The 13305-nt window shown below is 35.0% G+C and overlaps 1 protein-coding gene across 12 annotated transcripts in view; it reads right to left on the reverse strand.

Moving 5' to 3' along the window:
- The window catches only part of LOC118186693 (homeodomain-interacting protein kinase 2-like), a 270441-nt gene that overhangs the window by 187046 nt on the left and 70090 nt on the right, over window positions 1-13305 (reverse strand). The window lies entirely within an intron of this gene.

Here is a 13305-nt window from a genome sequence, read left to right on the forward strand (position 1 = left end):
ATGTGCAAAGAAATTGACGCTTAATAATAAAGCTAAAAAGAAAAGAAATGGGTTAATACGAGTGAATGCAACAGCAGACAGCAAGCTCAGCGAAAGCGTAAAAAATTTTTAAAAAAAATTTTTGAGCCATGCTTAATTTTATTTGACTTTAAAACAAGCAACGGATATTTAAAGATTCGAATAGCTAGATTAGGATTCAAATAGCCATGCATTGCACGATTCCGATCAAAAAAGCAGCTATAATTTGTTTACGATAATAAGAATCTATTACACCTGCATCCCCAATGAAAGCTGGCGTTTGCTGCATGGAGAAAAACTTCCAATCTTGATCCTACACGATTAAGGGAGCCATAAGCAATGAGTGGTAGACAGTGAAGCAAAGAAAACGATCACGCAAACGTACGTACGTACACTGATTAGCTAGCCAGAGACGGAAGATGAAAGTGGAAGTGACCAGTAATGTTACGTCCCGGGGGGAGGAGGAGAAGGATGTGCGTGATGGGGAAAAGTTCATAAAGAAACATGCGCTTTGAAGCAGTAACAGTTTCGGTTAATGCCCAGAGTCTTCATTAAAAGTAGTTTTGATAGTGGGGGGGGGGCTTGTTTGGAAGCTATAACATTACAATTAAGAGTTCTCCAATTATTATTTGTTGTTTGACTTCTGAATTAATTATTATCTATTTGAGCTCATTAACCATGTATAAAGCGATAGCGATGATAAATTCAGAAGACTTAATCTCATAGAATATCGTGGTTCACATGTTATATTTCAAAAATTACCAACCGACGTTCCATATACTAAGCAGCAATTCAGATGCAATGGTTCCAATCGCCAAACCACAGTTTAGAAAAGAATTCCATAGCAATTACGTCTTTATTCATCCTGTTGATGGCAGATGAACACTGCTTGGCGCCGCCATTATCAATAAAAGTACAAGGCCATATGTTTGGGTTTTGCAATTTTGCCAGATGCAACCAGAAACGTCACCCATTTCTAATGATTTTGACACTACTCACGTGATGCAATCTGAACACAATCTGAACCTTCTTAATCCGCCATCTAAGCGACATGTCACTGCCATTTATCACGTTCCCCCCCTTTTTTTTTAAATCCCAATTTAACTTAACTAACCATTTGCATAACTTAATCCGTTTATCTAATCCTTGCTCAAAAGGAAAACTTGCTTACTAATATAAAACAAAGATTTAAAAAGAAAAAAATTTTGTTTCTAAGGGATATACATTCGAAGATACCAGCTAAGTTTCAAAAGAAAAGAACTGTTTCATTTTCCAGTCGGATAGAGACATTAAAAAAAATATATCCACTGAAACTAACAACTAAGAAGAATGTTAAATGACATAAAAACTTACAGTACCATTTGTGTCGAAACCATCGATAAGTTTGCGCAGATCTACGCGCAGTTTTGCACAATTCAAAGAAGTTGACTGATTTCAAATTCTGTGAATAACAAAAGTTACATCGATGCCTGTTTTAAAACAAACCCAAGATCAAAGTTCACATACCTTAGCATGTTCCTTTGTAATCCATTCCGTACAAGACACACTATCAAAGTCTCACTGCATTATCATTTTAACACATTGAATGTCATGCGACACAAATGCAGCATCAGAAAACTTTAATCAAAAACCCTCTGGAATAATGTAGGTATAAAATTCTCTTTCCAGATTTAAGGCACTATGAGTCAAGGTTTTCAAAGGTGGGTAAAAGTAATGTCGGAGCCTAAGCAATAAACGTAGCCCTTGTATATGTCGTGGCTGACGATCCTCAGCGGTTCGCTTTGAAGTTAATTTAGGCTTAAAGCCTTAATTAATGCCTAAGCCCACAAAGCTGCAAATCTAGAACCCCATAATCATCCTATAATCCCAGTTTTCTTAAAACAAAGAAAATATCGGAGAAAAAGAAAGTTGTGGCTACAGGATGCTTTTAATTCTTTATTTGGCCAGTGAGACTTTTCCATTTATTTCACAGGGGAAGGGGGTGAACTCAGTATTCAGTTACAGATATTTCCTTTTGTACAAAACTAAATTTAATCATTAATTAAGAAAAACAGAATACACAGTCACTGCTTTTTATAACGACTGCTCATAACAGCGATTGTTCCATTACACGCAAAAATTCTCCATTTGACAAGAATAATATTAAACCCACTTAATGTCAACAACCCCTCGTTAAAAAGTCCTATTTGTTTAGGAGCTAAGGGAAGGACTGCTTTCCTGGAGGATTACAAATATTTAGGTGAAAATAGCAACCAAAAATATCATGATACTGATGTTAAGAAGTTAACAACTGAAGGTTGGGATTTTTTTCCCCCTGCTTGTTTGCTATATATTATATACAGTAAATCCTGTCACGTTACGTTATTCATCAGGGCATTTATCATTTAAGCAATTTGGTAAACTGCCATTCGAAATGGCAAAGTATCTTTAATAAACTTCTCAAATTGGAATTGCCTATTATTTAACTAAGTGATTTAAAAGCAATATACATACTTATTTTTTATTATTTGTTTATTTTACTTCTTACTAGCATCTCTGCTTAAACAACTTATAATACGTATAATTCATGTCATAATGTCAATACGTCATAATTATAAAATACCTAAAAAAATTTTAGAAACATTTGCGAAACTGCAGTAGACGCTTCTGAAGTCACGAATTACATATCTCAAAACACATAAATCGTTTGCAAGTCGCCTGAGAACAAGCTTTTGATACCTACGTAAATTATTTATGCTAAGACCACTTTTTGTATATGGTGCATTTTCCAGCTAATATAAAATGAGGTCACAAGGAATAAATTTAAAATTCGAGCTAAATTTAGTAATATGAAATTAGAAATGAAGACAGTTGAGTTATGTTAGAATCATGATAAAATATGCGCTGAATTTCTAGTAAATAACATGCAAGCATACTGACTGAACTTGAAACTTCTTCCGACAGCCAAAGGCGATTTAAATGCTTTATTGCAAAATTTTTACAGAATAATTTCACATGGATGACACTTATTTAAATTACACTCCCCCCAAATAATAATTCCTCCACCATTTGGAAACGATCTAAGCAACAGCTCTGTACAAGCAAAAATCGAAGGAAGAAGTCCCCAGGCTTTGTTGCTTTGGGAAACTCTATACCGCCACAAATTTTCAGGAGAGGCCATGGAGATTCCTACCTCCATGGAAGAAAGGAGGGGGGGAGGGTCTTCACTGAAACCCAGACGGGAAGAATAAGGAGAAGGGGGAACGTATTTCGGCGGGGATGAGAAACCTAAGGAAGGTCAAGATAACCTTCCATATAAAGACGGCAGGAGTCCAATGAACAAACAGCAAAAGCCGATTTCTCCCTCCACAACTGAATCGTTCAGACTCTTTTCACTTCGTTATCCACGTTTTCTACCCAACAGCGACAGCGCTGCTACCATTATGCCCTTCGATTTTTAAAGGCTTTTTTCCTACAAAGATATTGCCAAACCCGTATTTTGATTTTCGAAGTTCTGAGGTGGCAATTATTGAGATAATACACCCTATTATAAATATTTTCCCATTTGGAAGTACAGCCGAACTTCCAGAATATCTGCAATCTCCCGGGAAGAGGGGGGAAAATCGAGATAACATGATTTTAATTTCTCATAATTTTTTTAACGTTTAAATACAACCTTTATCAGAGTTTTAAAAAAATCCTTACGCAATTCCATTATTTATTTCATTTATAAATGCCTGGATTTTGGAACTCAGGAATGTTTATGGAAATAACAGACGTTATTTTCATAAAAAAATAAATTATAACTTTTCCCTGACTTGTCATCCATGTAATGAAACCTGAAATACATAAAAGCTCTCCATGCGGATCACTATTAGAAGGCTTTGGATGTCTTACCTTTTACAACACACAGAAACTAACTATAAAAGAATCAGCTTCACTGGTGTAAAACCTGCAGACTGCTGCTGACTATTGCTTGAGCTGAACCTCGGGGCATTGGTGAATACTCGGTGTTTCTGGGATAAGCGGCAACACAGCTCCAATTACTTATTTATTGCTGTGACACAGAAATACGGAATTGAAAACGCTGAAAACATTCTTCCAGCATGTTACGGGATCCAAGATAGAGAGATTCGAATGTATTTTTTTTAGTTGCACCATTTAAAAATTTTTGTAACTGAATATACTTTATATTTGAATTTTATAAAGACATTACGCATTTTGATACGAATTAAGTGTAATGAAATTGACTAATGGTAAAATCTGCTGGTAATATGTAAATTTTGCATAGGCGATATACTATGTGGCGATTATGTACGCGATTTTATTCTCAGCAGTTTAATTCGTTTAATGGCTTTGCTTAGATATATTTTTAGCTAACGTATTACCTTCTTACTTAACTCTATCGTGTTTACTGATGGTTACGTAAATAAATGACAGTAATGGTTTCTGCGTAGCCCACTAGATGGCATTAGAAGCTGCACACCCTCAGTAATCCACGAAAATAACAGACCAAAAAAGAGCTTGAATTGTTGAAATCCAAAACTTGCAGCTAATTTTAAAAACCTTAACTATTTCTGGAAATACTACAAAAACTTTTTTTTTTTTAGCAATTAGCCTAACCTGAAATTACACATTTTTTTTAAACATTTAAATGGCCAAATGAATATTTTTATATTCACATAATACGTAATAACTAAAAGGGTAGAAAATATTCACGTTTTGAACAGAAAACACCAAACATCAGTTGTGCGCTCAAAAATATTAGAATTACGGATCTTACAGTTTGAGTATGTACGCACGTTGGGAGGGAGGGACAAGAAGGCAGTACACAGAGTTATCCAAAATTCAGTAAACTTCTAAAAAAACACCGTTTCAGTTACAATAACGTCTATTAGATTACACTTCAAGCATAAAAGAAAGCAAAATACCCTATAATAAATTATGAATATGGCGTCAGAAAAGTAACAAAGATGTATGAAACAGCAGAAACATACAGCATTTCTTTAAAGATACTTGAAATAAGATATGCCGATTGCTTTTTTAACTTTTCATCGACATAAAGTGATCTCTGCATATTCGGGATTTCAAGCAGCCCCATAACCGAAAGACTTCCCATGTTCAAATATGCCTGCCCTGTTTGAGCATGTTTTTGCAAAACCAACTGGAAGCAACTTCATACTGTGCAGAACTGCATCCTCAGACAAATGGACTGCTGCCCGTGGTTTGTCAAAAATAATGTAATGCATGAACAATTGGGAGTAGCACCATTTCGTGCCCACTCCATCAACTGGTGCACAATTTCGATTTGAATCTTAGGAACTCAATCAATAGCATCATTCCTGCTTATAATTGCAGTTCTCGCAACTACGTGAAGCGGCCAATGGACATATTAAGTAATAATCTGTAATTAACTCGTTATGTCTCTGTATTTTGTTTCCTGCATCATACAACTTGTGTAACATATCTATGTGCTCTGCTTTGAACTTTTAGCAGAAGAAATTTTAGCAGTAACCTCATGTCGCCAGTTTATCATCACTTGTAAAATTTTTATACACGTATCAATTTCCTTATATTTCGTTTAATCTTCAAGTAACTTCTTATCATCAAAAATTATTCGGACCATACAATATTTTGTAATAATCAATCAGGTTCTATGGAGGTTGGGCCTCGAGTCCGAGCCTTCCAGTGCTAACGCTACTTCTCATAGTCAAACCAAGAGTTATTTACAGAAAAAGCAATATGGAGTGATGCTTGCTCTGTCTTCCATGAATGTCATAAAATCCAAAACGTTAGCCTTCTTATTTTTTAGGATAAATGCAATTTGTTACACATTAGACTAACGTTGACTTGTATCAGCGATTATTTAAAAAAAGAGGGGGGAGAAAGCCACATACTCAGGATTCCGGAAGGGGGAGAAAAGAAAACCCTTTAAATGGATACAATAAAATTTACATAAAAGAATTCTCAAAGAGAGGAGGGGAATATAAAATAAAATCCAAGATGAAGAAACAAATGTTAATTCCGTAATAACTGTTAGGTTTAACATTAGGCACACAACAGGGAGCAATCCTAGGTGCTAACTAGCAGTTACCAATATAATGCAAGGCATGCAGGAAGGTCATTAAATAAATGCATAATAACTATAAAATTATTGCGCGGCATCCACGATCGATTAAAATTGTCTTCGTTTCGATTAACCGATAGCCATAAAATCCTAAATCAGATTTCATCAAAAAACAAGAAAAAATGTCGGAAAAAAATCTGCCTCATATTTACGTTTCACTTTGTTGTTGTACAATGAGCAAAGTTTCAATATAATCGCTTAGCAACTGAACTACAATCTACTACTATTAAATTAATTCGTATGTTTCTGCATTGATGTCAGAAAAAATAGAGACTGAAAAACGGAAACAAATCAAACGTTTTTTTACTGATTAGTAAAACTCAAACACTGGCAATAAATGATTTATTTATACGCCTTGTTTCCAATAAATGTAAATACTTAAATTAAAAGAAAAAAGAGATTATAATGAAAGTAAATTTTACGCAATTAAAATTTACGGTCAATTATAGACATTAAAAAAATTCACGTTAATTCTAAATCTCAGTGATAAAAGTACATGCCTGCATTGATAATTTTCATTTTCCAACCATTATTTTTTGACTCAATTTAATCTAATAATGTTTAAAAACACTCCCAACGTGACAACAGGTAAATTTTCCCGGGCGCGGCAATTATCAACGAAACACAGATAATGCCAGCAGCAATAACAGCGGCGAAGTAAACAGGAAATGGAACTATGCAAACATCATTGCAAAACAGTCAACTTAATTGAACAACACTGCTGCAGTTCTTAACAATTTTCAGGTAATGAAAATGCAATAGCAGTGCAAACGAAGGTATATTGTTTGAATGACAATCACAAGATTAAAAAAAAAGAGACGAAACAAAAGTGCATTGTTGTTAATGAATGTAATAAACTAAAAGTTTTGAAATGAGAGAGAAGATAAACTGACTTAAGATTTGAATGAAATGACGTCAAGGATATATTACCTTTATCTTGTGACTAAATAAGGGATGAAAGGAGAAGATAAGAAGAATCAGTACGCGCAGTCAGAGTACTCAATATGATCAATAGAAATCTAGATGACAAGCTTCATATGACTTTTAATATGAAATTCATTAGCACATATTCCTGTTTTTCAAAATTAGAAGCTGAAACCTGGTCAATACATTGTTAAAAACAATTACTGTAGCAACAATATCAAATATTTTTCAAGACCCACTAATGGCCGGATAGTTCAGATCGCTGAATACTTGGACTTCGATCCGGGTTCGATCTCAAGTGAATGGATTAGACTCTGGTTGGTTTTTCCCGTGTATACGAGCCAGTTTTTTATTTATTTATTTATTTTAGGAAATCCTTCACGAAGACATTTCTTCTAGGCAGAGAGCTCTTGTGTTTTTCCCATATTCAAATAATCTAACTAATTATTTTCAATATTTACTCTCTGCGCCAAACTGCGTGGTTCAAGATGTTGATTGAGAAATATATACTGCCATAGTCATTTGTTTCATTTTAAGTAAATAGCAACATGAAATAGCACACCAAAAAAGGTTAGAGTAACGAGAACAAAAACTAAGCTCAAACTTAAGCGACGAAATTATAAAAAAAAAATCAATTCTACTCTGCTAAGTTCAAAGATTCGAGAAAACTAACTTTTCCCATAAATCTTCGTCATTTTTTTTTTTTTTTTTTTTTTTTTTTAAATAAATAAACGAGAAAATAAATCCACAACATATCAAGCCAGAAACCCAATACACATCCGAATGAAATTAGCATAAACTCAAATCCGAAAAACGAGATGGCAAGAAAACCTCATATTTTCCTTACAAATACTGACTTTTAAAAGTTAAAAAGAACAAAGAGTTTTTTCGCTACAGCATTGTTAAAAGAATGCCAAATATAATTTACGGGAAAGGCAATGATGCTCATTCACAAAAATAATAACAACGAAAACTATCGCACATTCTTTAAGAACAATAGGTGCAGTTAGATCCGCCAATTTTTACTTGCATCGACTTCAAGAAGGCCTTAGCTAATGTTGAAACGCTTCATTTGTCTGCATTATAAAATGACCTCTTATGAAAATCAACAATTTAATTCTTTAAGATGGTGAACTAATAGTAGAGATTGACAGAAGCCTGTCCAGATTAATATACAGAGCCAATGTTAAGTGCCATTCACAACGTGAGAAAAGTTGCTCTCATCTAGTTTTCAGATCAATCTTAGGGCGATATGCAACAGTTACTAGTATTTCTAAGAATTGTTTTGTGACCTTTGCTGCATAAGAAGATATTCATCCATACGAGGATTTGTTGCAATCTGTTTTATAGCAACAAAATGGCGAATATCTCTGTTATTCAATGAATAGAGAGATATTCGCCATTTTGTTGCTAGAGTGGGTTATCATCACAAGGCCTGGTGAAGCGTGGCATCAATGATGGCGCCTTTTGTCAAGACGAATGTTATAAGATATTCGAAACATCAAACTCACTGGGTGCGTCGTATCGTGAAACTGTTTGTTGCTCGCCCGGAACTTAAAATGCACTTAGAGTCGACTAAATAAAAAATATGTTCGTCTGAGTTGGCAAAGAGAAGTTCAGTGCTCGTCACTGATGGAGTGAGGTTTAACTCTAGTTTGATTCACAGTTCGAAAGAAAATATAGCCAGTATAACACTTCGGAAAGAAAATACTTAAAAGTAGTCCAATGGTTTTTACAGAAATGTCACCGATATCCATGCTGAATGTTTTGAATGCTGCGAAGTATCAGGATAAAATCCCCGATCAGTACATTAAATATGCAGTCTCAGAGTAAAGAGAACCTTAAGTAGATGGTAATGTACGCAAGTCTTCATTAAACGATTGGAAGTAATCATAATGGTTACTTAGAGTTGCTTTATGCAGATCAAGGTATTCTATTCAATAAACGGACTGAACATCAAACCTCACATTATTTCCGGTTTGGTTTGGTTTCAGTGATTACGGCAAAGCCTCAAGGGCTGAGGCTATCTGCTTAAGGAAAGGGGTGCCTTCGTGGAGGACTTTTTAAAAGAAAATGGCTCGCATACACGTTACACATTGAGAAAACCACGAAATCGCCAATGCAGCCAGCCCGTTCGCGGGATTCGAACCTCGGACCGAACTACCAGTGTTCAGCAACTTTACTGCTCTGCCGCTGGTGGGTGCAAATTACTTTCGAGGCTGTCAATTACGTCAAGGCTGTCGATTACGAGGTTTCGATCGGTAATTACGTTCGAGACAATAAGCAAGAGCAGTAACTATCTCCTTTCCATATCATGAAACAAGATGCAACAAGAGTTTGAAACGTACATGATCTTGCTCAAAATGAAATGTTTCACAGCAAGGAGTGGAGATATCAAGTATTGCTTCAAATTGACATGGAACATACAGTGGGTACAAAAAGTATTTGCACACATACATTTTTGTTCACAATTTATAACAAAATGCATTAAGAAATACAAAAATTGGCATTTAAAAAATAGAATAAGCTTATTCATTTAAATTAATTACAAAAAATACAATAATATTAATATTTTTTGCATAAAGACATTTTTTGCAACACTATTAAAATAGCTTATGTCAAAAAAGTATTTGCACACTCAACTCAACTTTAGCAAATTTGCATTTTTATGCTATTATTTGACAGTCATCCCGCAGTAAATAACATACGTAAGACGACTATAAAAGGAGGTGTTGTCGAAACGTTATCAGTTGATTGTCAATTCAAATTGTAATGGCACCTAAGAAATCTGAATTGCCGATTTCGTTGCGAGAAAAAAAATTTCTCTACGTGAAAATGGCCTAAATTATCAAGAAATAGGTAAAAAAGTAAATGTTTGCTTCTCTACTGTTCGGTATGTTATAAAGAAAGAGGATCTACATCAAATAACTTGCGCTCTGGACGCCCAAAGAAACTTTCACTGCGAATGAAGCGAAAAATCATAAGAGAAACATAAAAAAATCCATTTGTTAGTGCAATTACTTTAGCCAATGATGTCGCTTCAACATCTGGAGTTCAAATCTGTGCGCTAAGTGTTCGAAATGTCCTGCACGATGCACACATTTATGGGAGATCACCAAGGAAAAACCCTCTCATAACTGAGCGAAATAGACTGAAGAGACTTGAATTCGCTAAGGAATGAATCAATAAGCCAATTGATTTCTGGAAAAATGTCATATTCTCGGACGAGAGTTAAGTTCAATATCTTTAAACCAGATGGCAGGAAATTAGTTTGGAGAAAACCTTGTACTGCTTTTCATACCAAAAATGTGTTACCTACAGTTAAACATGGAGGAGGTTCTGTTATGATTTGGGGGGGGGTGCATGGCTAGCAAAGGAGTTGGTAACTTGTGTTTCATTGATGGGAATATTACAGCTCGAACGTATATTGATGTGTTGTGAGATAATTTGCCACAAAGTGCAATAAAATTGGGTATCAGTAATTCATACTATTTTCAGCAAGACAATGATTCCAAGCACACTGCCGGTATAACACGTATGTGGTTGTTTTATAATGTACCCAGAAAACTTGCCACTCCACCACAATCACCAGACTTAAATCCTTTGGAAAATTTGTGGAATTCTGTGGATTTAAAAATAAGAAAAAGGAAGATTTCAAGCAAATCTGCCCTTAAACAAGCCCTTATTGAAGAGTGGTCGAATACTGACCCTACTGTTACAGAAAATTTAATTAAATCAATGCCAGCAAGATTACAAGCAGTAATAGATGCTAAAGGAATGCGTACTAAATATTAGTTATTTGAAATTTGCTTATATATTTTATTTCTTTTGTATTCATGCAGGTGTGCAAATACTTTTTTGATAGGAGATATTTTAATTTTGTTACAAAAATGCATTGTTATTTATATTATTGTAATTTTTCTGTTTGTTTTGGATGATTAAACTTATTCTGATTTGGCAATACCAATTTTTTTATTTCTTAATGCTTCTTTTTATGAATTGCAAACAAAAATGTAGGTGTGCAAATACTTTTTTTACCCACAGTATCCTTAGCAAGATTTACTTCCAGGCTTTATTTTTTTTTTAAACCATAACCTAAAAAACTGTTTATCTCTTTACTTTTGAAGTGTAGTGTATAACAGAAAACTGTTCTTCAAATGATCAAAACTAGAAGTCTAAATGCATGTTTGCCAGAGTCCTGCTGTTGTTACCAATCTGACTTGTCTGACAAACGTCAACACAAGCCTATGGCATTCATTGTGGCAGGACGGGTCCGAGGGCTTCCACCCCTCTTTCCATACCATCAGCCTCTGGAGAGGACTTTCGGTTCGTCTTATATTTAAAGAGCCCCCATGCTGCACACACATGATACATTTAAAAGGTTATCACATCTAGCGACGGTCCCTGCTAAACGGCACTTTTCTGAGAAACGAGATTCTGGCAGTGGTTTAAACGGCAGAATTCCTAGAAAAAAAGAGCATCGCTGAAAACGAAGACTCGCCTAGCTACGGAAATGATGTACCGGCTACGCGGGACACCTCGCCAAAAATGTTGCGGCTGGAACTCAGTTCCGCGTAGAGATCAACCAATCAAACGAAAGTTCTGCTTCTGAAGGATCACGTGATCCCAATCTAAGTGATAATCGATTACTGTTTGGCGTTTAAATCTTTGTAGTAAGTGAAAATTGTCACCTAGCTACGTGATTTTCCTGGAAATGTGCGAGTTCTGAGAATTGTCCTTTTCGACGTCCAATCCCTCGTAGAGGAAACACAATATGATTGGGACTTTACAAACATGCATGCCTTCCCCGGAATTCGAACCCCGGTTCTTCGTTACGGCAATCAACATCGCTAACCACTATCCCAGTTTGGGTGGCCGCCACAGTGCTAATCTTATAGATTTGATAAAGCCGAAGCTCTATTCGAAAGGGAAAATTTAGGATATATTATATTTGACTCAAAACTTTAGCAGCTTTACCTTCTTAGACTAATTAACTGAGCACTGAAAAAGAGTTACTTGTACCTAAAAGCATGTTTGTAGTTAAAGATTCTGTAAAATGCAACCTTAGATTAGCCTTATATTTTAGAATACTTTTATTCCTTAAAAAATATGAACCTATTCCACGTATATTCAGAAAGCACAGTCTTCCTTAACATTAAAGACAGCTGTCGTAAAATAAATCGAAATATTTAAATAAGTTACACAGTTTACATCATTTATTTTAAATAACATCTTCCTATATCCCGCAAAAAATTACCAATCTTCTTTTGTCATTTTAAAATATTCTTATAATTCCTATGTTTGTTTGTCTCTTCCCTTTTTCTGAGACGGATTAGATTGGATTATTTGGTAATGGCAAAGCACACGAGGATTATCTGACTACGGTGTGGGTATGTCATTGTGAAAGACGTTGTTACGAAAACCGATTGGTATTTACTTTATATATGAGAATTTTAAAGACGAAAAGCAGAGGTATAACCAAAACTACCATAAACAAAGACTCACTTGACCTTTTTAAATAGTTTTAATTAACAAAACACAATTAAGATAAAACATTACAATTAAGGGCGTTATAATTACACATTTAAGTTACAAAGTAAATTTCGGGGAACACCATGCTTAATGTCTTGAGTCAAGCACATCGACTGACAGCTATAGTCTTTTTTTGGCCGGTGTTTTTCCCGGCGGCCGCTAGGTGGCGCTTGTTGAGCCGTGATATTACCATGGAGGTAGGAAAGGGAGGAGGGGCCATTCCGCGCTAGAAGTGAAGCACTGCTTTGAAGCTTGGGTCACCAGACGGGGTGTTTTTTGTTTACATTCAGAAGCTCGCTTGACAAGATTCTGATAGTATTTCGACACACGACAGTTCCATAGAAATCGAAAAAGGGACACTCTCGCATGAAAGAAACATTCATAGTGTGATGGAAAATAGCAATTTGTATAGTTTACTGACATTTACGCAAAAATCACATCTTGGTTATTTTTCGATAACTAACAACAGCGATTTTGATTATGAATTTGTTTTATAAAATTCTAAGCTGTTGCACTACAAAAATATAGATTTTAAGAAAATTGCTAAAAGAGATCTGCCAAAATTTATTTTCTAGAAGATTTGAAAAGTTTGAAACTTGATGGCTAAATGTAAATATAAAATTATGTATGTTAAAATATTTGTAATTAGGCACATAGGTCAGATTAAGTTTTTATTAAATAGAGTAACGCATGCAAGGGCTATCTGCCTAAAGAGAGAGATGCCA

This window comes from Stegodyphus dumicola, chromosome 8, assembly GCF_044657685.1.
Source record: "Stegodyphus dumicola isolate Sdum_Otavi_A_Nest chromosome 8, ASM4465768v1".
Taxonomy (NCBI): Eukaryota; Metazoa; Arthropoda; class Arachnida; order Araneae; family Eresidae; genus Stegodyphus; species Stegodyphus dumicola.